Source organism: Lissotriton helveticus, chromosome 1_2 (assembly GCF_964261635.1).
Source record: "Lissotriton helveticus chromosome 1_2, aLisHel1.1, whole genome shotgun sequence".
Classification (NCBI taxonomy): domain Eukaryota; kingdom Metazoa; phylum Chordata; class Amphibia; order Caudata; family Salamandridae; genus Lissotriton; species Lissotriton helveticus.
Window position 1 is genome coordinate 271,892,810 of NC_136058.1, and position 25,126 is coordinate 271,917,935.

Consider the following 25,126-nt stretch of genomic DNA (forward strand, 5'->3'; position numbering starts at 1 on the left):
TGGTGCGCGAAAACTAGCAATGACGTGTTACTAGGAGAAGCTGGGGGCTTACGAACTCTGTTCTAGGAGCAGAGACTAGAGTCTAGAGGGTCGGAGCGACATGTACCTAAACCCTATCTGGTATCTAATGTTTAGGGAACATGTTGATATAAACTAGAAGTCATGAGGGGAGAGGCTAACCTGATTCTAAGACTGGACCATGCATTATTCTACATGTAGTGCGTGAAGAATATTAAATGACTATTAAATACAGTATTTCTCTAACGTGGAGACGAGAAGGCTAGACAATGATGGAAACTATTGATGCAGTTCAGTAGCTTAGGAATGCAGAGGAGGAGGACTGAACTGATAGCAGGAACTATAACATACTTTTGGTAGACTCGGAGGCAGGGCCGGGCTGCACCGGGCACTGCGAGGCAGGAAGTAAGTGAAGGGTCAGGGATACAGGTGGGGGCTGTATCGCTCCTCAGCGAGGTTTTCAGGAGACAGGAGCTGAATCTGTGGTCCGGGCCCTTTTGAGGCCTAGAAACGGGGACTTTATAATTGAATAACGTGCACACTGAGAAACGTGGCAACATTACTTTACATAGGCCTGATATTCGTAGTATTCACGAGGACTAGAAACTAACATACTAGAGGTGGACACAACTGTAATTGCGTCTTTAATCAGAAATGGGGAATAACATATGCATATTGATCATGCACACATAACATATGATGGATGAGGCGTAGGGACACAGAACATGGCAAAATTTACTTTTCCACAAAACAAGCATCGGTAAAGCCAATAGGTTTTGCCTATGCATGATCTATTGGCTTTGTCAGTGTTTTTTTAAATGATGCACAGCTGAGTGAGCGCTGTGCTACATAGCTGTAAGTAAAAATAAGTGATATGACGCAGCTAGACCATGTCATAGTGCTTTTTTTTAACTGAAAGCTATGCACGTACCAACAAGATAAAAAAATAATTATTTTCCTTATACTTAATATGCAATTTATATTCTTGAACAAATGCACATTGAAAAATAGCAGTGTGTCAGAAGGTAGCTAGCTGGAACACTAAGCATGGAGAGGCTGTGGTGTTGCGGCCAGAGGTGCTGACTTTGAAGATAGGAAACCAGGTTCGAGTCTTGGCACCGGCTCAACATTCTGCTATTTTGGGCAAATCACGTAGAGCCACATGTATCAAAAGTCCATTTTGTATTCCATAATAGCAAATTTTAGGTAATTGCTATTTAAGGAATTCAAAATGGTATGTAAGAAAATAGTGATTACCTAATAGCGATTCCTACAGAGTTGCAATTGTAATTATGTTATCGCTATTAGGTAATACTTCTTCATTAGTTCGTATGGGCCATTGGACCATTACATAGGTGTGAATGGTTTTGCATTACCTATTTAGCAATTACCTAATTAGTCATTTTAAATTGGGTAATGCAATACCCAGGGTGCCCGGGGACCTAAGACCACCTTGAAGCACCCCCCCAAAAATGTGCACATGTAAAAAGGGCACATGCCCTAGGGGCATGTGTGCTACATGACACTTTGAAAAAATGCATTTTTGTGAAATTTTCAAAATTTGCACATGGTTACCATTGACTTGGAGTCAATGGGAATGGCATTTCCTAAATTCAAAGTGCGCATTTAGAAAATGATTGGTACATGTGCTTAGGGAATTTCAAATTGAGGTTCCCTATTTGTAGATGCAATTTTAGGTAATCACAATTTTTGCGATTAGCTAAAATTGCACTACAAAGCCTTTCATACATCTTGAAAGGCTATTTTTCATTTGCAAATGGTCGAATTTAGCGATATGCACAGTTTGCGCCTGCAAAATGTCTTCATACATGTGGCTCTTAATCCCCCCGTGCCTGTAAAAATGTATGTGTCCCATGCAGCGATGAAAGTGAGGTGGTGGTAGGGAGGGGCTAGCAACAAACAAAATGGGGACGCTGGAAAGTAAAAAAAATACAAACAAACTATGTTACAAGTATGCGGACAGTGGAAAGGGCATTGGCCGACAGAATCAGTACTTGGAACAAGCTCCATAACAAAGACGAAGACGTGAAGCCGAGCCAGAAGAGGTGCTGACCAACAGGAAGAAAAGAAACAGGAGTGAAGTGGCAGGCAATCAGTGGTAATTAAAGGTAATAATAATAGTAAACTTTAAGGCCCTTTTAAGATTTTTTTTATTGAGATTTCACAAGAATGGTGCAAGCGCGGTGTAGGCATCCCTAAAAAGTGCCACCTGGTGATGTGCAAAATGGATAAGGCGAGGACACCGATCTTCCTTTTACAAATGTGGCTGGAAACCTAAACTCTCTCAAATGCTTGTAGGTATTTCGCTCAGTGGGATAACCAGCAGTATCCAAAGGACAATCTAGTGAGAGTAGCATGGAATGAGCTACACCCAGTCATGTACATATCAGTGGTACAGTGGGTAAAGTGGCATTGGGGATCAGAGGCCTGTGGAGCCCACTGAATCCTGATTATAGCTATATTTTACTACTGATCCTGCAGTCTAGGGCCCGTTTTTACGTGCTTTTGCTGGGGCCCATGGCACCTTTGCTGCTTCTTTGGCTACACCTGAGGCCTTCACCATTGATACCCAGGTTTAAGGATACGCTTTTCAAATCCCGGGAAAGCTTTGCCACACTAACAAGATTGTATGGGGGCTCATACCAGCCCCAGTGGGGTAATTTATTATCTCATGGCTGAGGCATCAATACACTTCAAATAAGCTTCTATCTAAAGCTACTAATGTTCATAGTAGCTAAGAGAACTGATGTACAGAGGAATACATTTATCTGCCAAGGATCACACATATTAGTCAAATGGTCAGTGCAACCAAGTAGCACGCATCAGGCGTTAAACTAACGCATTTTCTTGTGGTGATCCGCATTACCGCATTAAAATGCATTATTAGGCATGTTTAGCCCCTGTTTCCCACCTATGCGCCATAAGCCTGGTAATGGTGAAGCTAACAAATAGTGACCGCGACCGCCGAGTACAGCCTCCGAGAGATTCTGCTCTATGAGGGTAGGGCTGGGGCAGAGCTATGGCTTGCAGCCGGCTCCGAGTCCAGCAAGGCTGTGTGGAAGGGCGGCTCAGACTGGGACAGGACTGAGCAGGATGTGCGCTGTGCAGTGAGCAGAACCCTTTGCTCGGGAGGTTGGTCACAGCCTTAAAACTGCTCCCAGTGATGGTCTTGCGGAGGGCGCTTCTGGCCTAAAATATGTTAACATTCTCCAGGCACTGCCCGCTCCACCCACCCCCGGCCACACTGACTACAGTACAGCCGCCCCCTGTCACTGACTGTGTACAGTACTCACAAAGTAAGTGTCACTGCTGGTGCTCTGCTCAGCGTGTTATTGAGCGTACATGTGGAAATTTGCGTTTTAAAGCTAATAATTTTAGCAGCTGAGTTCAGCAGCAGCCTGACTCTCGAATGCCTGTACAAAAGAACCCTGCTGTCAGTGTTTGTTTGAAGGCGTTGCTTGTGGAGGACTGCTGACATTGTAAAGGATGTATTTTGCTGTGCTCTGCCCTTGCTCCTGGGCCCCAGAAACTCCTCACACAAGACATTTCACATTTGTGAGCCCGGTGATGACTTATTAATTAGATTGTTGACACTGGAATGTGTCAACAACTTGCGAGTAAGCCCTCACCTCGCACAGTGTACAGTGGGTCTGGGCTGGCGTGGGTGCACACGTAAAAGTACAGGGCTACGCACGTCTTCCAGTAGGGCTGCCACCTTGCCAGGAGAAAAACACAATTTGTTTCTGTTTTAATAGTCTGCAAAGGCCCGTTTGTGATGCTAAATAGGACTATAAACTAAATCATATGTATTCCTCTGATATTTATAGGTTTCATTTTACTTGAGTTTGCTTGTGAGAAAGTGTCACTCATAGTCATTGAATGCCATTCATAATTACACTGAAATTAGGAAAATGTCTCACATAGATATCTGAAAGTTTGGCAGCTATGAATGGTAAAGAAGGGATTGCATATAGGGTCTTCCGGTTTCTTATTAAAATGTCCACATCTCTATTCCAGACTTGGATAATATTTGATAAACTAATCCGACTCTGACTCACTATCTGCAGAAAGGTTTGGGGGTCACCTTCAGCGAGCGACGTAAAACCCCAAAGACATTTGGGAAATTCTTAAGACAGTTATTCATTTTTTGGGGTTTATTTACATTTTATACCCTTTCTCGGGGCTAAATTAAAGTGTTTCAGATGAAGCACTGACTGATTTGGAAGTGTTTTGGTTTTTTGATCGTGAACCCTGCCAATCAAACTTACAATGGATACCGTTTGATAGTTTACTCTATGAAAAGCCACAAAAGGGGATTTGAAATGGAAACTTAATTAAACTTCAAACATGTCTGCCAGGCTGAATTAACACAATGACGCAGGCGCGGCGCGCCGGTCACGCTCTCGCTTACGCACGCAGCAGATTCTCGGGCTGTCTGTTCCGCTCCAGTGAGCGGGAGGCGGCTCTTTGTGATGGGAAGGCGGCTTTTCAAACCAAGGCTGGCCGCTTGACAACACGCCTCAGAGATACCCTGGACTGGCTTTCTCACGGATCCTTTATCATTCTGAGGAGTGCTATGAGCTTTCCACTGTTTTGTGTTGCACACGCTGGCAGATGGAAGCATACATGGCCGAAATTTTAGAAGAGGACAGAGGGAGATTGAAATACAATAATAATAATAATAATAATAGGGATAATGTAAACAGAGACAATTTCAGAGACAGACAAAATAAAGACATTTGTGACTTCAACAATCTGGAGTCTCTGGAAAGATGTTCTCCGTTATCAGCTTAGTGGAGTATTCTATTTATTAAAGTTATAAGACAACACACCCAAGGCAGGAGTGCTCAGAGAGGCTATCTCCCACCCGAATCGGTTCTAGTGACAGGTATGTGCAATTACTTATTTCAGATATGGGGAAAAGGATGTATTGTCACACTTCTAGTCGAAGGCACATGTGCTGTTAGATTACCAACATTGTAGTGTCCAGGATGGCATGTCATGGCACAGCTGTGGCCCTCCCACTTGGACCACATACCCCTTGCTTACCATCTGCAGTCAGATGACCCTGCCAATAAAATGGAGTTGGACGCTTGTGTCTTCACTCCAGTTATCATGTAAATATAGAGTGGGTGTTGTTCTTCAGTGCTGGGCGGTCTGTGCAGCACCTAAAGCTTCAAATACATCACACTGAGATGCGCAAAGCAGTATCTGCCTACAAAGTCTTTGAGATCCAAATGGTAAAAAACACTATTAAAGCCAATAGGTCTCGCTTCAGCATCCCGATGGTGTGACTCATGGCTAAATATGAAATAAATGCCTCATGACATAGCCAGCCATGCCATTTTGTAGGCATCACATGTGCACATGCCTACAAAATTAAACATCCACTTTCTTTTTCTTTGCTTATCGGATTTGGCTTGGCAAATAAAAAGAAAAATGTGTGAAAGTGTTTTCTGAAGCACAAATGATGGGGAGGGGGAGCAACAAAGAGTGAGTGGGACCAGCTGGTTGTTCCCATCTGCAGGTCTCATGCCCTAGTACGATGTAGAGAAGTCTCAGACCTGTGTTTTTCTGCTAAAACAGCCCAAATAGCCGCACGGTTAGGGAAATTCATAGAAGCAATCCGGGCAGCCTTGTCAAAGAAAACTGAGTCACTAAAACAAAACCAGCCGGTCTTCAAGCAAGAGAGACTATAATAATACTCTCCACAAAGCTTTATGTACTTGCACTTTACTGCCAGTTTGGATAAACGTTTTTAATGTTTTAAACTTTTCTACAGTTCGTAGCAAGTTGCCTGAGATTTTAACTTTTTTTTCTTCTTCTTTTCTTCTTTTCTTTGGAAGTTTTTTGTAAAAATAGTATATTGTAACGATTTTAAGTAATTGAACAATAAAGCTTAACCCTACTGAGTGAGTGGGTGGGGAGAGCAACATAGAAAGTTGGGAACAGCAGTGCGGGGATTATGAGCAGAAGTAATGGGTGACTGGGAAACAGAGTGTGGGTGGGGAAGAAATATGGAGGGTAGCAGGAAATAAGCTATATAACACAAACCAGATAGGGGAGGGTCTAAGGGATAATTTTATGACCCAACAATACTAATATCCCAAAACCATATGCACAACACAAGATAGTAAGGGGTCAAGACAAAAGTTCTAACTGAATTAGATCTCTACAACACCTGAACGGAACAAGAAGACAGACAGGAAAAACAGGAAAAAATAAAGGAGTGTCAATTGAATCACACCTAGGGTCTCCTGTCACTAAGGGGGAATTCCCATCAGTCACCACTCGGATCCGCCCTTCATCATCTGGGATCCTGCACCCTCTAGGCCACAGATGTATAGACCCACAGTGGATTGGCAGATGTCTAAATGCCTAATCCTACATGTGGCGGACCAACAAGAGGGAGAACATAGGTATTTTGGTGGTGACTTGAAGCAGTGCTATAAGTGCAAAAAACGTGAAGTGCACGGTGAATAGTGAAAACTGGTTATAAAATTAGGTAAAGAAGCAAAGAGGAAATTTATTAAAGTTAGCTTCTTCCCTAAATATTAAAAGAAAGGAGTGCGTGGTGGTTTGAACAAATAACCACCGTTGGAAAAAAAGGTCGACATGTTTCTGCAGACTTATCAGATCAAACAGTATCCAGCTGCTTCCTCAGGACCAAATTACGCTACTGCTTGTGCAAAGAATAAGTGGGAAAACAAAAAGGTAAATGGATATCACCTGCAAAGTAGCGATACCATCTTTCTCCTGGCTGATAGTATTCATATGCCAAAAGCAGGTCCATTCAGAAAACGTATATGTAGAGAAAGAAAACAGAAGAAAAACAACGTTTCTAAGTGCAGATCACAATGTAAGTGCACAAAAACAGACAACCTTTTGTCATAATCAATGCTTGTCAGATGTGGTCGCCTATATGTGCGTCTAACACATCTCTATTTACAACACCAAATTTGTAGTTGCTCACTTACCTAACTGGCAGGAGAGAAAGACCCACCTCACCTGGCTACAGCGCAGGTAAAGCGAGGCACCGCTCTAAAGTAGCGAAAAGACATAAGTGAAATGAAAGGGAACCATTAGGACATCAAAGTCATCACGCTATTCAAGCAGAAGACCTCACACACAGATCATGTATTTTAAAAACAAGTATATATCGTGCTTTTACTCTGACCATAATAGAACTTAATCAGGCCCGTGAGAGCCCCACTCGTGATCAATTGTCGATGGTATAGAACTGGTTTGCAGAGGAGCAAAAAACGGGCTCTAGGTTGCACATATGAAAGGACCTGCACGTTATGCAGATTACACCGGTGTCGGAAACACACAGTAAATGAAAAGTACACTGCGCATATAAGTTACATGGCATGAAACTCAAGACTACCTCCACAACCTCTTCTCGGGGAAGCGGAGAGCAAGGAGCCGCGAGCATAAAAAAATTATGAGTAGTCACGCCTGTCTTAAGGGTGTCTCTCAACGGAAGGGGCAAAGACTACCTTCCGAATTCTAAAGGAGACCCGTCATGGATTGTAACCTCGGGGCCTAAAGAGTAAACACACCAAACACTGCCCTCATGCAGAAGAACAGACGTGGTCTCAGCCTACCTGACCGTCGGTACCCCGGGCGTCCCTCTGGGCTGACGTGGGAGGTACCGACGCGGCGTTCGGCTTGTTGATTTAATCCGGCAGGAGTGAGACAGCGACGCATGCCGATGACGTCAGTCATGACGTCAGTCCGTGTGCGCTCAGCTAGGCATTATGGGGATTGGAGTCTTTTTCTTGATTACGCTATTGAAAGACTGACCGAGTGTATTTTGTGATAATGGTCGCCCTGCTGGCATACAGTACAATAAGGTGTTGGCAATCATAATGCGCTATGTTAGGAAAAATGGAACAAGGAGTGTCCAATGCACATATGTATCGGTCCACAGGTCGTGGACAGAATTTTACGTACAGCGCTCAGTTGAAAGGAATGTAATTAAAATAAGTACCCCGTCGATTGGCTAAGCGAGTGTATTAAAATAATAATAGTAGCGCTGATGGTGTATATTACAAAGTGGTGTTGGTGAACATAAACCACTATTTAGGGAAATTTGAACAAAGAGTGTCCAATGAACAAAAGCATCAATCCACCAGGTGGCAAACAGAATGTTGCGTATGGCGCTCAATTGAAAGGGGTATATTTCAAATATATACCAAACTACCGTAGATCTTACTAAGTGGCAGTAGAGTAACAGGGGGAAGGGGGGGGGGGATTGATCAGTGCTATTGCTATGCAATGTGCCCAACCTGGGGGCCTAATTGAAATAACTCAGAGGTCACAGTGTCACGTCCCTTCCATCATAATGACATCCATGGGATCGGTTCGTTGAGACCCATTTTATCTGATCGAAGTTTGTACACCCATTTTGCTCTTTGCCAAATAGGAAGTCACTGATGTCTGTAATGTGTGATGGAATCATAGGTTGTTCAATGATTGTCCACTTGAGTTCAGAAGGAGAATGGCCAACCTCTAAGTAATGAGCTGTTAGTCTGGTAGCCTGTTTAGAGCACCGGATGGAGCTCCTGTGCTCATGCGTCGCTGTCTCACTCCTGCCGGATTAAATCAACAAGCCGAACGCCGCGTCGGTACCTCCCACGTCAGCCCAGAGGGACGCCCGGGGTACCAACGGTCAGGTAGGCTGAGACCACGTCTGTTCTTCTGCATGAGGGCAGTGTTTGGTGTGTTTACTCTTTAGGCCCCGAGGTTACAATCCATGACCGGTCTCCTTTAGAATTCGGAAGGTAGTCTTTGCCCCTTCCGTTGAGAGACACCCTTAAGACAGGCGTGACTACTCATAATTTTTTTATGCTCGTGGCTCCTTGCTCTCCGCTTCCCCGAGAAGAGGTTGTGGAGGTAGTCTTGAGTTTCATGCCATGTAACTTATATGCGCAGTGTACTTTTCATTTACTGTGTGTTTCCGACACCGGTGTAATCTGCATAACGTGCAGGTCCTTTCATATGTGCAACCTAGAGCCCGTTTTTTGCTCCTCGGCAAACCAGTTCTATACCATCGACAATTGATCACGAGTGGGGCTCTCACGGGCCTGATTAAGTTCTATTATGGTCAGAGTAAAAGCACGATATATACTTGTTTTTAAAATACATGATCTGTGTGTGAGGTCTTCTGCTTGAATAGCGTGATGACTTTGATGTCCTAATGGTTCCCTTTCATTTCACTTATGTCTTTTCGCTACTTTAGAGCGGTGCCTCGCTTTACCTGCGCTGTAGCCAGGTGAGGTGGGTCTTTCTCTCCTGCCAGTTAGGTAAGTGAGCAACTACAAATTTGGTGTTGTAAATAGAGATGTGTTAGACGCACATATAGGCGACCACATCTGACAAGCATTGATTATGGCAAAAGGTTGTCTGTTTTTGTGCACTTACATTGTGATCTGCACTTAGAAACGTTGTTTTTCTTCTGTTTTCTTTCTCTACATATACGTTTTCTGAATGGACCTGCTTTTGGCATATGAATACTATCAGCCAGGAGAAAGATGGTATCGCTACTTTGCAGGTGATATCCATTTACCTTTTTGTTTTCCCACTTATTCTTTGCACAAGCAGTAGCGTAATTTGGTCCTGAGGAAGCAGCTGGATACTGTTTGATCTGATAAGTCTGCAGAAACATGTCGACCTTTTTTTCCAACGGTGGTTATTTGTTCAAACCACCACGCACTCCTTTCTTTTAATATTTAGGGAAGAAGCGAACTTTAATAAATTTCCTCTTTGCTTCTTTACCTAATTTTATAACCAGTTTTCACTATTCACCGTGCACTTCACGTTTTTTGCACTTATAGCACTGCTTCAAGTCACCACCAAAATACCTATGTTCTCCCTCTTGTTGGTCCGCCACATGTAGGATTAGGCATTTAGACATCTGCCAATCCACTGTGGGTCTATACATCTGTGGCCTAGAGGGTGCAGGATCCCAGATGATGAAGGGCGGATCCGAGTGGTGACTGATGGGAATTAGTGACAGGAGACCCTAGGTGTGATTCAATTGACACTCCTTCATTTTCTCCTGTTTTTCCTGTCTGTCTTCTTGTTCCGTTCAGGTGTTGTAGAGATCTAATTCAGTTAGAACTTTTGTCTTGACCCCTTACTATCTTGTGTTGTGCAGCAGGAAATAAGCAACATGGAGGGTCGGGTGGAGAGGAGATGCAACGGGTGTGAGAGCAATGTGGGTTAAGGACATGAGGCCATATGCAACATGGAGGTGGTCAGGGAGATGCACCTGGGTGACAGTGAGCAACATGTAATGCAGGGGGAGAGAAGTACACAACTGGGAAACACATGCACTCATGTGGAATGCTTAAACAAAAAGAAAACAAAATAGATTTTCAAAAGCAAGCAATGGAAGCATAGAAGCCAGACACTCAAAAGAGATAGTAAAGAGACTATGCTCCCTGGGACGGACAAACACAAGATTTAAAAGCAGGGACACGAATAAGAGTCAAACAAACGAGTGATAGAAAAGCCAACCAGTAGTAAATAATGGGAGGGCTCCCAGCCCCTGTATGTTCTTGGTAAGCCCACAATATGTCTTTTGCAACCAGCGTTATCTGGTAAGCTCAACCTAACCAGGGGCAAAAACACTACCAGGCGAATAGCATCTCTGAAATAAAAGTCCCAAGTGGTAATTGTACCTGTCATGTTTTTTCCCCTATTACTGTTGCTATTTGCAGATAGCACCATATTGTTTTTGGTCAGGCAAACAGATGAGTGATCAGGATCGGACTGGCCTATAGGTCAATCTGGCAGTGCCATTTTTACAGGGCAAGGTGTGGGTTGATTTATTATAATTGAGGAGCCTGTTTTTACTGTTTATTTCCCTGATAGTGCCACAGATATTTCCTGCAGCAAGCACACACAGTCTCTCAGACTTTGCAAAACACCTATACAGTGTGTCTTTAAAAGTTGAAAACTTTCCTGATTTTCAAGATGTGGGCCACATTTTTAACTCTCTGAATCGCTAATTAGGGCCATTTTCATTTTGGTGCCCGGGTTTATTTTTTGTCCCAGTCCAACCCTGAGATTGAGTGAAGTTTGTACTTAATATCTGATGTGTGCCATAGCTAAAATAGAACAAATGCATTTGTGCCCAACTTAGGAGTGGTGCTTCAGTCTAAGCGACCTTGAACCAACTAGTTTATGTGATTACTATCCACAAAAGGATGAACACGATCTGCCCTCAGCCTGAAGCTCTTTCACTTTTATATTTGGAAGAAGGTATACTCCAACATATTGAATAAACTGAACAGAGAATGTCATCCTTGGCAGCAACTGGTTTCTTTAACAAACAATGCAAAAGTGGCAGATGGCTCCTTTAGTTGTAAACATGATAAAATGGGAGGAGAGTGGGCGTTCCAAGGAGGCAGGCTTGAGGCTCGGTTGCAACCAAGGCTTATTTTTGTTGAAAACAGTCTGCGAACATTGTTGGAATTATTTTTTCAGACTGAATTCCTGGAATCCGGACACTTCCCATCTCCAAACGCTTAAAAAACGCATCACCTATAAAGTGATACTTGCTTTAAAGAATACTATTTATATGGTAAAAACATGTGTCTCCTAATGGGGAGAATGTGTGTATCGGCAGCGTGTGCCTCTTCCTTGGAAATGGGAATGGAACATAGGTTATGATGCTTTGTACCAATAATACATTGCTTGAAATGTGCTTTTCCTTTGAGCCAGTCCTGTTGTGTGATGTAGAGCGCACCCACCTCCCACCTGTTCCGTGGTCCACCCAGGGGCTGTATTATGGCTTACCAACAGTAGGCAGCTGCCAGATTCAGTACCAGCAAGTAGAAACCAGACTACCTAGACAGCTCTTCTCCCTCAGATGCCTTAAAACCTTGCACCAAACCTGAATGTATTTTGTGCGCCAGGAATTGGAATGGCACTCACCATGGGCCTGGAGATGTTTTACTTTAAAATTTGCTATGTAGGTGTCATCTAGCCAACTATCGATGGGCATGTGAGCCTCTAAGCAGGCAAAATGTTTGCAGCAGTGGCAGCTCCTCCGCTAAGGCGGAGGAGCGTTGCCCTACTGCTTTTAAGCAGTGTCACTAAAGGAAAAATAAAATGATATTGAACTATTATCATTTTATTTTTTTACGGTTGTTGCAGCAGCATTGCTGGCGGGACTGGGTGGGGCTGCTCTGCTGACAGATCAGGGGAGGAGTGATTTCCACTCCCTAAAATGCACATAAATGTTTGGCTAGCCCTGTGAGGTCGGCCAAACATTAATGCGTACTTTGCATGTTCTCCATGCAGGCTGCATTACAGGCTGCATGGAGAACATGCCCAGCTCCCATTCTCTGGCTGAGCGCCAATCCACGGCGCTCAGACCAATTACAACCCTGCATTGAAGCGTTGTGATTTGCTATCAGGAGGCTGGAAGCCGGGTGCATCCTGCTTCCTTTCCTGGAAGTGGAGAAGAGGACCGAGGAGACGGCTGGTGGCAGCGGCAGACAAATAAGTGTGTTTTTAAAAAAAAAATCATTGCCTCCTCCCTGCGACTCGCACACCCACCGCCTTCCAATACCAGCCACCACTGGTCTGCATGCGAGTACATGCCTTTAAGAGGTAAAAAGTACAATAGAATGATGTCCAATTTTCACCAAACTAAAACAGAAATTAAATTCGGAGAGGTATAGGTTTTTTGTGCAAGAGCTGGTGTACACATTTTCAGTCTTAAATGTCCTTTTAATTTCTCAGTCTCACTGCATTGCTTTTTATGTTTCAATATAATTTTTCTGAGACATTTTCAAAAGAGAAAAAAGAACGAGTGACAATTAAACTATCCCTATTTGCCCGTACCGTCATATTCACCATTCACATAGAGGGTGTACCTCTAATATCGAACCCACAATATCGGTGGGACAGAGTATCGAGGACAAAATATTGTACCTACGTGGGACATATATGTTTACGGTACTTAGATGTGGAGTTAGAAATTGTAAATCTTTACATTGCTATATGCACTTACCTTTCAATATTTTGCCCCTCAATATTCTTCAATCTTGATGTTGTTGGTGTCAATATTCAATAGTACAATCATGTTGAGGACCCGTTTCCCACTAATAGACACACGTGTCTCTCTTAGGCACCCAACCCATGCCCCCTTCTCCAGAGAAGTTCAACTGGAAGGATTTTTAGGACCCTCAGCTGTCTTGGGCAAGTTGAATCCCTGCAACCTTCCAAAAAAACATACCCGTACCCCTTAGATGGGGAGTTGTTTTCTGTTGCCCTAGGATATCAAGTAGAATATATTATCAATCGACGAAAGCACAGGAGTATGTATCCCTTTTGCTCATCATAATTCCAAAGACTCATGATGTGCGATTTCTACTCTCTGCTATCCTCCCATCCACTGAACATTTGGCATTCACTTTAACAGGACACTTGATGGGGAAGCTGTAGATTTTACCCCCGATGTCTGTTCTATGGCTGTCAATACCCCCTCCTGGAGGTGATTACAGACCAGAGTTAGAGCTCAATCCTATGCTCTCACATCCACAGCAACACAACTATGATCTCCTTTTATTGATAGCATGGAGGCGCGTCAGTGTATGAAACCATCTGAAATGAATTTTCAAAATGGATTCTGTTCTCTCTCCCCCTAGTTGCTCCTCTGCCAGAATATTACACATTGGCTTTCATTTGTGCCCAGAAAACTTTATTCCCACCATTTTTCGGACTCCTTGAAAGCACATCTCTTTTATTTTCGAGATTCCATTAAAATTCTAAAATTCAGGACACCAAGCGCATTAACATTTACAATGAATTGACAATGTATAATGATGGCACCACAAATTGAAATTGTCCCTAGTGAGTCAGTGACTTGAGTTCCCTTATGGTTTTGTTATTGGTAAAGGTTGAGCAAAAGTTTTAAGGTTTTTGACAAAGTGGAGAGTCTTGTTGCACAATCACTATAGAGGGATTAACAATAGAGCAAATGTGAGAGACAACCAATAGGGTTAAAACTAAACTCCTAAAGATTTAATATTATTACCAATGCAACTCAGCCCATTTTTTTATAAAAATTCTTTAAAACAATATTTAAGTGGAAGGGCCTCAGATTTATTGACATTTAATTTATAGCCCAGTACTGCAGACTTTTTGTTTTAGTTCTTAAAAGAAAGCAGGTTGAGAAGACTCTTGCTTGGAGATGTTTAACAAAATATCACCCAAATAATCAGAAAATGTCAATTTCCAGATAAAGAGGGAGTCTGTTTAAGCTTTTTCCAAAAATAGAGAAAGAGACATCCTTGTCTAGTAAGCCTCCTGAAATATAAATAATGGGAAGTACCACCATTAAAAAAAACCTGAAGTTCCTGGTGAATTATATAACACAGCGATGAGGTTCAAGAACTTTGGTCCAAAATCCATACCATTTTAATGCATGAAATCTGAAATTGAAATCCCAAATGAGCTTATTAAGCACCTTTTTGGCATCAAATGTAACAGCGGCTATTGGAGTTGTACTTTAGGAAGCTCTGCGGATTATGTTAAAAAAATGTAGAATTATCAGAATTATCAGTGTTAATACTGTCTTTCACAGAACTAACGTTCATTTGCTTAATGAAGTGCATATGACCATCCGTCTTTGTGTGATGGACAGTGTAGCCAATCTTTCCAAAATATAATGTTGTTATTTTTTCAAACATATTATTATTCCATATTGATTACTTCAATATTCGTTCTTTCTTAGAAAGTCTATCTTTAAGAAGTAGTTTTAATACTTCACAGGTGTTACTGGTTAAAGGTTATAATAAATCTGTAGGCTTCTGTGTCATGAGACCAATGTCCTTTACAGTGAGGTTGTTGTACCTTTCTCTTAATAACTCTTGCCATATACATATTTTTGTTTTATCAATACCATTCTGAATAATTTTTTCAAATTTGTTTTGAACCATAAGTAGAATGATAGTGATCAAAATTCACTCCTGTTTTAAATCTTTTAAGTTTACTCGGAGAGATTAGTTTTTTGGTCTTGCCAGAGAAGCTTTGACACAATGAAGTAAACTTTTTTTTAAATAAAAAGGCCAATGGAAATTTATTTTGTCACATCGAAAAAAAAGAAATTAGTCACTGGAAGAAACATAATTTTAATTGTTGCAATTCTACCCCACAGGATAAGAAAAGGGAGACCACTCATCTGACTAAATCTTAATTTTACTCTCTAATATCTTAAGAATGAAATCTTCTAATGTCTTAAGTGGAGTTGAATACTAAACCCCTAAATATTTAATATTATACCCACTGCAACCCAGCTCAAAGTTTTATAAAAATTCTTTAAAACAATATTTGTTAAGTGGAAGAATCTCAGATTTATTAACATTTTGTTTATAGCCCAATACTGCAGAATTTTTGTTTTAGTTCTTAAAAGAAAGCAGGTTGAGTAGACTCTGGCTTGGAGACGTTTAACAAAATATCACCCAAATAATCAGAAAATGTCAATTTCCAGATAAAGAGGTAGTCTGTTTAAGTCTTTCCAAACATGGCTCTAAAGTCAATATCAGCAAATAAGGAGAAAGAGTGCATCCATGTCCAGCATGCCTTCTTAAATATAAATAATGGGAAGTTTTTTTTTTTTTTACAGAGTTTTATATAGCGCGAACTAGACCCGAACTGAATCGGGTATCAGAGAGCTTTACAGAGCAGCAGTTACGTTACATGCGGACACACATTCATTTTAGGCACGGGGAGATTAAGTGATTTGCCCAGAATCACAGGAGGTTTTGGTGTCGTTACCGAGACTCGAACCCAGATCCCCAGGTCCGAGGTCGAGCGCCCTAGCCGTTAGGCCAGCTCCTCTCCCCTAGGAAGTAACACAATAAAAAATGAAGTTCTTGGTGAATAATATAACACAGCAATGAGGTTCAAGAACTTTGGTCCAAAATCCATACCATCTTAATGTATAAAATCTGAAATCCCAAATTATCTTATCAAATGCCTTTTTGGCATCAAGTGTAAGAGCGGCTATAGTAGTTGTACTTGGGGAAGCTCTGCGGATTATGTTAAAAAGAATTCTAGAATCATCAGTGTTAAAACCTCCTTTCACAGAACTAACTTGCTGACCAATCAGTTCTGGAATTAATTTGACCATTTACAATGCCAAAAATCTTGCAAAACTTGCAATCTAAATTGATTAAAGAAATAGGTTGTAACGTTTGCAAACAGGAAGATCCCTATCATATAAGTATCAAACACAACATGGCTTCCATAAATGAACCTTCTGCTTTCCTTATTGACCTATTAACTTGGGTGCCAAACTTTCAAGAACTGTAGGTAATATTGAATCGTAAAACCATCCAGGCCAAGGGCTTTAAACTGACTAGCTCTATTCAATGCAGCAAGACCACCCAAAGCATACATGCTCTTTGCTATCTATAAATGTTAGATCAATCCTAGGAGTAGGCCTTCCATGTATGCCATGAAAATACTGATCTATATTTTATATAGCAACACATTTTTTCCGGAAAGAATAAAGATTCATAAACCCTGGCAAACATGCAGAAATGTCTTTATCTTCAGATGTAGACCTTAATTTAAAGCAGTCTACATTAGATTTTTGTTTGTTTAACTTTTAAATATTTAGCAATTTTCCTAAATTATTTTGGTCAGTGTAAAACTTGGCATTTCTCTTAAACATGTAATCGCATGGACTTTCTGTTGATCGTTTATGAAATTCCATTTCATCCTTCACTCCATTATTTAAAGATTCTTTCGTATTGGATGTATAAAAAATGTTCAAGATGTTTTGTATTTTCAAGGATCCTATTTCATTCACTCTCAGATAACCTTTTCTACAAGCAATATAGTTAATTATAGATTCTGAAACAGTAGCTTTCAAAGAATCCCAGTGAATATTAGTGAAAGACTCATGTGAGGTATGAAATCTGAAAAATCTATCTGTTAATTCTTCAAATCAGCAGTGAATGAAGAATCAAACTAAAGTGAACTATTAAAGGGCCATCTTCTAAAATGTGTGCTATTTAAAAAAAATGTCAAGGCCTAGAATTACTGAAGCATGATCTGGGATCTGAGTAGGACCTTTTTCTGTATTAAGTAAACATTGTGCTAATCTATTGTCTAAAATGTTGTAATCACTCCTAGATTGCGAATAGTGAGAAGGAGAGTAAAATATGTATTCATTACTAAGAGAATTAAATGTCCTTCAAGCGTCAGTAAGTCCTCTAAAAATCGTCCTCCTAAAATCTTTTTGCATAGGATTAGGTACATATTTATCTTTAGAGTGTTTGTCACTGAGAGAATCTGTTAATATATTGAAATCTCCTCCCATGGTAAAATGATCCTGTGTATAATTCATCATATTATCCCGAAAACAAACCTCATCTCTGTTAGGCCCATAGATGTTAAGAATGCCCAATGGTCTGCCGTTAAACAATATATTAAAAAATATCCACCTATCTTCATCACCTTTTTCCTGAGAAAATTGCTCCATATTCAAAGATTTATGGCATTACACTGTAATCCCCCTTCTAAGAGCTTGATGGAGAGTGATAACTATCAACAACCTAATTCCTTTTTAATTTGCTAACTAGAGCTGGTAGTTAGATGTGTTTCTTGGAATAAAGCAATATGATATTTAAATCTGGCTCAGTGAAATAAAGGCATTTGAATTTTTCATTTGGACACGTACTCCCTTTACATTCCAAATAATTACTCCTAAATCATGAATGAAACATATACTTAATATGATGAGGACCTGCATAAAGACTCTCTATTCAAAACAATATGATGATAAAAACATTGGGACAGTAGTCTTGAGAAAAGAGATTGGAACAATAAAAGAAAAAAACATTAAAAGAAGACAATATAGAGGGATCCTTACTGGATACTACAATGTTAGAATATGCATTGTGGCATTGATCTGGAAAGGTCACATCTATAATAATGAAATATCAATACATAAATTTGAAATGGGAGCGATGATCCATCACATATTGAAGTTGTACTATCTAAGATCTGAAGCAGGAATAAAATCAACAAATAAAAGGGAGCAAAATAAGCAAAAGAAAACAGCTGGAATCTAAACCCATTGCCCATTGCAATGGCTTACCCATTGCTGTATGAGGGAGTACATGAGAGTTGAATCTTAGTGTGAACACTTATGAAGAAAGACATAAAGGAGCTTAGACAGTGTCATTGTCAAAAGTAAGAGACATCTGAAAGGCACAACAGACGCAGTTCAATCACAATACAAAAAAACAAAATTATGCATAATCAAAGTCAAGAAACATTTCGATACAAGTTAAATTCCAGGTTTATTAGTAGCAAGTTCTTCTCCATTATGCATATGAATAAATTCCTTTAGTTTATTTGGATCACCAAAAGGTTTAGTCTTTCCTCTGTATGGTACTTTGAAAAAACAAGGGTGTAACAGAACAAATCTTGCATTCATGGAACAAAGAACGGGATGCATATTTACTAGCTCCTTTCTTCTGTGGGCAGCAGCCATTGACACATTCTGTGAAAATAAACAGGACCATAACATTTGCCTTCTTAGTTTAGCTCTTAGCAACATTTTTACCAAATCAGTAAACTGAAAATAATAGAATGTTTTCTTTTGGTCTGGGTCCTCTAGCTCCATCTCTGTGTGCTCTATGAAAATGTAACTCGGACACATCTATTAAGCCCTCAATTTTATGAATGTTAGTTCTGAGAATGGCAATGATGTCTGGCCTCTCTGCTACTTCAGGAATACCATAAATTCAAAGATTATTTCTTCTGTTCTCGTTCTCTAAATCCTCTGTCTGTTTCTTTTGTTCTATCTCTTTACGTAAACCTTTAACCCTATTTATCTTTTTTTGAGCATCACTGACTCTCTCTTTAAAATCGGGCACTCTTCAGTCCGGTAAAGATCACTTATCTTCTTCAGCAAAGTATAATTTGTCTCCTCTACAGAAGGTTTAAGTATTTTAATTTCCTCTAAAAGGTTCTCTAATCTAAGAAGTAGTAAAGATTAGAGTGGGGAAGAGGGATTTTTTAAATCTTTTGTTTCATCTAAAATTACTTTCCTTGCGTGGGCCATGTGAATTATTTGGACTGTTAGGCCTGGGTACCCTCATAATGTGCCTCTGAGCCTCAAATATGTGTAAAGTACTTGTCTCAATGTTTGCATATAGCTCTTTCTTTTTGGGGAAAGCTGATAAATTAGACTTAAAACAGCTGAATGTAAATCTCAGATTAGCTATGGAGTTTACTTTCTTGGTTCTGCCCATATACGAGATCTAGAAATAATTAAGTAGCAGTTTTATACATACTTTTCCTTCTACAAAACGTCCTCAGGAACCATGCAGCTATAGAAATGTTCTCACTTTACATTGATTAGTAAATGGCCTGTATGTCTGGAGAAATGTACTATGACTCCCACAAGAATATAGTCTGTATTCCAGTAGAATCTTATATTAATTTAGTGTCCAGGAATACAAATGTTTAAACCTTTTCTTTATAAAAGAACTCCTTAAGAGTCCAAGAATAGAATGGAAGACCTCCTTTGACCAAATTAGGCAGCTATCCTATACCTCCTGCCACTGCACTCATCATATAAAATAGCGAATGAGGCCAAGCGACGATGAGGAGTTGCCCATCATGGTAGATATAGTGTTACAATGTTATTTTCTGTGACCAATTAAGAGGCCTCTACACCTGCCCGCCTCTACACCTTCTCCACTCGCTGTTTTTGGGGAAACGCTCTTGCAGAAACTACACTGCAGACTTATTTTTTACAAGCCAGTGCAGAGTTCCTGTGTCAGGCGGCCATCTTCACTAGTGCTCAAGCGAAGTCCCCTGTATCATAAATAGTAATGAAGTAGACTGTCTGCAGGTTCTACTGAAAGAGCTGCAAATGCAGGCATGGAGGCCTGCGAGAGGCAGCTGACCTTATTCCCTGCAGTCATGTTTGTAGAATGCTTACCTGAATTACAGCTTCCGGTGTGACTCCCTTTCAGAGTGTTGGTATTCAATAAATGATCTGCAACCCCAGTCGAGGACTCACATGATACAATCCACTAAGAATCACTGAAAGGGGGGACACATTAGTTGCCCCCTTTTCCTATTGATTTGATGAATTTGATAAATTACGACTTTGTGTTTTGTGATTGCAAAGCCTGAAGGTTTGAGAATCACAAACTTTTAGACTTCAAAATAATTTCTTACATCAGGCTCTTACGTTACAATGGACTTGTTATGCTCCAACACCAATGCAAACCTTTGCTTGCATTGGTATCAGAATTATGATATACTCAATAAAATCCTACAATAGAATTTTGCTGCGATAAAATTTGGCTAGTCAACCTGGGCAAAATTTACTGGGTGAAAAAGGCTATGTAAATATGGGATATGCAGATTTTGGTGCATTAAGCACAACAATCCGTTTATTAAGCTTCATGGTGAAACACGTAAATGGATGATTTATCACATTTAATAGGTAATAATACCCAATGTATCTTTATTTATTCCGTGTGATAAACAATGCACCATTGACAAAGCACTTGTCATCAAGGTCTAAGTACTTGGCCCAAAGAATGAGCTTTACTTCCAAAATATTTCAACACCGCAGCTTGACCACTTCAATGTGCATGGAAATCCCGTTTTTAAAAGCTGTTTACCTTGATTGTTGGGAGGGGGTTGACTAGTCGTTTTTATCCCTCCAAGAATAATGCTTGCTCTTTCTGTGTTCAGCATGGAAGCATGCCTGATTCGTCTCTTCTTCACTTGCCGCATTTTTACCTCCTGTTGTCATGGGCCCAATTCTGTAAAATGTTGACTATTTTCTCTGCAGGTTCTCTTCTGCCTCCCTCTGTTTCTCTCCTCTGGCTAGAATCCGCTGTGTCTGTCATTGCGTGCGGAGGTGTCTGGGGAGGAATTTGTGTGAAGGATGCCGCATAAAATCCAATTCTCTTATATTGTTCCCAGGGCTGCCATCCTCTGCCCACTGCTTCTTCCTTCACCTCGATCGGGCTGCTGCCTGGCCATTCTCTTGAGCACCCTTTCAGTGCTGGCACTACTCAGCTGCACGCCACTTAAGACACCTCGAGGCGAGAGTCCTGTGCGGCACAACCGCACATCCCCTCAGGGCACAACACAGTTCCAAATCATGAAAAAATATGTCCACATCATTATGCATTTTAGCATTAGTCTGAAAGGTGTAATGCAATGAAGGTGGGTATAATCCACTTGCCTTTTGGTTTGGGGTTTGCTGTCAAGAGTAGCTATGTCTCGCCAGTAGACAGCTTTTAGATGTCTTTTGTCAAAAGACCTATTGTGGACAATACCAATACTTATAGTGAGCTTTGTGTAAACCCGTTGCTTATCTCTGGTTGGTTGCCATGTTAATCCTATGTGCTTTCTACTTATTCAAAAGCTTTTCTCCTTTTTGTGTTTGTCCCTCCCTAGAAGCTTAGCTTTAATAGCATCCTTTTGATTAGATAACGTGTACCCTTCCAGGGCTCACATTCAGGGAACTATTTTTATAGCGCTCCATGGGAGCACATATTTTTTCTTGCTCTCTCCTCTATTTGATGCTTCCCCTGCCCCATCCCGCTCTTTCATGCTCTCCATATTGCGCTGGCCCTAGCTTGTCCATTGCTTCCGTTTCCCCTCCCCATTCTGTTCACAAAGCCAAAAGGATTTGCCAGTGCTTCTTTTAATATATTTGTGTATTGACGAATGTTTTAGCTTTTGTGTAGTATCTATTTTGAATACATTATACATTGTGTATTTATTTTGAATACATCATAAATTTGAATTGTTCTGACATCCAGTGTCGTAGCCATCCGTGATACGCATCCACTTTGAATGATTTAGCATAGAGCCTGACTAAGGTGCACTATTTTTATTTCTCGGGAAGGATGGTGTGGTGATAGATAATGGAGGAGAGGTTAGACTTTAGAGGATAAGGGAAAAATAGAGACGAGATAGGAAAGGGATAAGGATTATCTCTGGTTGACTTATTTTAAACAAAATTGATGCAGTTTAGTACGTAGGTTTTTGCTGTCTGGACACATAAACTTGTATGCCAACTTTAATGCCAGACACAGAGGATTCGATGAGTCACAGCTGGTTCAAGCTAAACAATACCCAAAAAGAACAATAATCCATATTTTATCCTCACCCTTCCTCTACCCTACCATGTTTCATTGTTGGTCTGATGCGCACCAGAAGACCGAGCATCTGACTGGATGTTGCTTTCTGCCTGTTACCCTCTTGTGAAATAGTCAAGTTGGCACGTTATCTGCAATGGTACGATCAGTGCATTACGTGCACCAGTTATCTTGACTCAATACATACTAAGAACTGCTTGCCACATGTTATGTTATGTTGTTATGTTAATAGTTTTATAAAGCGCTCAGATTACTCCAGCTGGAGCGACCCGGCGCTAGGATTGCTCCTCCATCTAGCCCAGCAGGGCACAGCCATGGGGATGGGGCCCAACTTGATGCCAACTCCTTCACTTTGATCTGTCAATTTAATGTCAAAGTAAACTTTAGGTAGCCCAACCTGTGGCTCTTTGACCTGTCTTAAGGGGTGGGAATTAGCCTTTCCCATGCAGTATCACACCTGCAGATAATCCATCAATCTGGGTATTTTGCTATCCAAGAGGGTCCTTTTGTATCTGCAGATATGGTTCTCTGGTTCAAAACATTTTCCTGTCTTCTTCAGTTTTGCAGATTTTGGTTCCTGTAAAGAAGACAAGACTGTTCAGGCTAGTAGTGGCCCTTTGACCTAGCCATAGCATACAAATCTACCTCAGGGTTGTAATGTATCTGTCTTCTATTGAACTTATGCAAGCACAGGAAGTAGAACAGTCAGGCTGGAAAGTCCAGTGCAGGCGTCAAGACCACTTGTTTGTATTTGGACCCAGTACTAACAGATGATTCAGGTTCTTTGCACTTGGTCCTCTAACAAGCAAGCATGTAGGACAAAAGCAGCTCTACGACACTGGAGACATGGCTTTTCAGCATTTTCTGCTCTGGTGGCTAGGTTCAGTGCTGGCAAGGAGACTGGTTCTGGGAGACCAGCTCCTCCCTATTTCATGAACCAACACTCCTGCTAGGGCCACTGGACCAACTTTTGTATATAATGAAGGAAAGCCATGTCTCAGTTGGTGCAGTTTTGAAGCAATCAAGGCACTAGTCGCTACCTTTTCTCCAGATGGCTTATACCCCATATCAACATCCTTAGCGAACCGATGTAGTGCAATGCAACTTGCACATTACAGCACCACCTGAGGCAGAAAATGGCAGAGCACTTTGCTTGCTAGCTGGAGCTCATGTTCTCATGTTTCTTCTTCCCCTTTTACATCAAATTAAAGCATCCCTGAGTCAGACCAGGGAGATTCCCATTTTCAGACATTGAAGCAGCTTTCTGCTCTGTTATCTGTGAGTGTAGTAATCCTATCACTTTCACAATCTCACTCTAATATATATATATATATATATCATGTATATATATATATATATATATATATATCGAGGTATGGAATTTTTCCTTTTGATGCAAGTTTGCACTCGCGCACAGTGTAAATGGGGAAATTGTACCGAAATCGACATGGGGAACCAGCGAAAGAATGAGGACAGTCGTAAAGCATTGTGGGGGATGCAGTCCCTTAAACACTGAGAAGAGCCTTTAGAAATCTACAACGATGGAATACATGAATATGAAGCCATTTGGAGGTTAACTGTTTTAACCTTTATTGAAACTTGTACATTTCCTCGTTGAACTAAAGAGACTGAGTAAGACTTTATTTAAAATGAAGAAATGCAAAACGACTGACTTCAAAAAGATCTTTATTCCATTGAAGGAAAGCCGATTCAGGCATTACGCGTTTCGAGTCCCATGACTCTTAATCATATGCCACTGACTGCTGTTGGCGGTGGGTTCGTTTAGTTTTTAAATACGTAACTGTTAGACATGGAAAAAGGACATTAATCCAGTCATTTAAAGGACCAGTCGTTTTGCATTTCTTCATTTTAAATAAAGTCTTACTCAGTCTCTTTAGTTCAACGAGGAAATGTACAAGTTTCAATAAAGGTTAAAACAGTTAACCTCCAAATGGCTTCATATTCATGTATTCCATCGTTGTAGATTTCTAAAGGCTCTTCTCAGTGTTTAAGGGACTGCATCCCCCACAATGCTTTACGACTGTCCTCATTCTTTCGTTGGTTCCCCATGTCGATTTCGGTACAATTTCCCCATTTACACTGTGCGCGAGTGCAAACTTGCATCAAAAGGAAAAATTCCATACCTCGATATATATATACACAAACCAGACTCTCTGAAGTAGGATAGAGCTTTACAAAACAGCAAGATATTCAATATGAAACAGTGTAACCAGTACGTGTGTATAAAAGTGCACAAGGAAATTACAGCAATACACTAGGCCTTTATTATATCATGGGATGAGAATCGGTATATGAGGAGGTTGGTATTCACATGATTAACACATAGTCTTCAGTATTAGCTGTATTCAGGGACCTTTATAAGGAAGGAGTTAGATCCCACTATAATGTCTTTGGAGAGTTTGGAATTATTCTCAGTTTCTTAGGGATAATGATATATACCTGTAGTCAATCTTGACTGAAGAGAAGAGTTTTTGTGAATGCTCATCTGTTGGTCACGAGATCCTCATAGGGATACTTCCTGTCATGTTGGAAGTGTCAATGGAAAAGTAGAGCCTTGATATCTTTCTTGAAGTTGCGGTAGGAGGGGGGTTGTCCTAATTGCAAGAAGAATGGAGATCCATATCTTGGGAGCACTTGCCGAGAAGTATTGGTTTAGACTCTTTGTTTTTTTTGAGGAAGAGACTTCATGGAGGAGAGATTCAGCGTTCTGCAGTGAGTGGCAAACTCCAGAGAAGACCAATGTGTGTGTCAGATACATAGTGGTTCTCCATGTAGAGTCTTGTGAACAATGCAGGCAAGCTTAAACAAACTTGTGGCCTCAATGAGAAGACATTTTAAGGTGATTAGAATTGGGAAATGTGTCAGGTCTTCTGGCACCAGAAATGAGTCGG

At 40.8% G+C, this 25,126-nt stretch overlaps 1 protein-coding gene across 2 annotated transcripts in view; it reads left to right on the forward strand.

The window, feature by feature from the left end:
- Positions 1-25,126, forward strand: part of B4GALT2 (beta-1,4-galactosyltransferase 2) — a 929,689-nt gene that overhangs the window by 110,365 nt on the left and 794,198 nt on the right. Inside the window, exon 1 of one of the 2 annotated variants that reach the window (XM_078671716.1) lies at positions 4,791-4,927. The exons of the other annotated variant lie outside the window; for it this stretch is intronic. The gene's annotated coding sequence lies outside the window, so the exon portion shown is untranslated. Of the gene's footprint in view, positions 1-4,790; positions 4,928-25,126 lie in introns of those variants that run through there. 2 annotated transcript variants of the gene reach the window in all.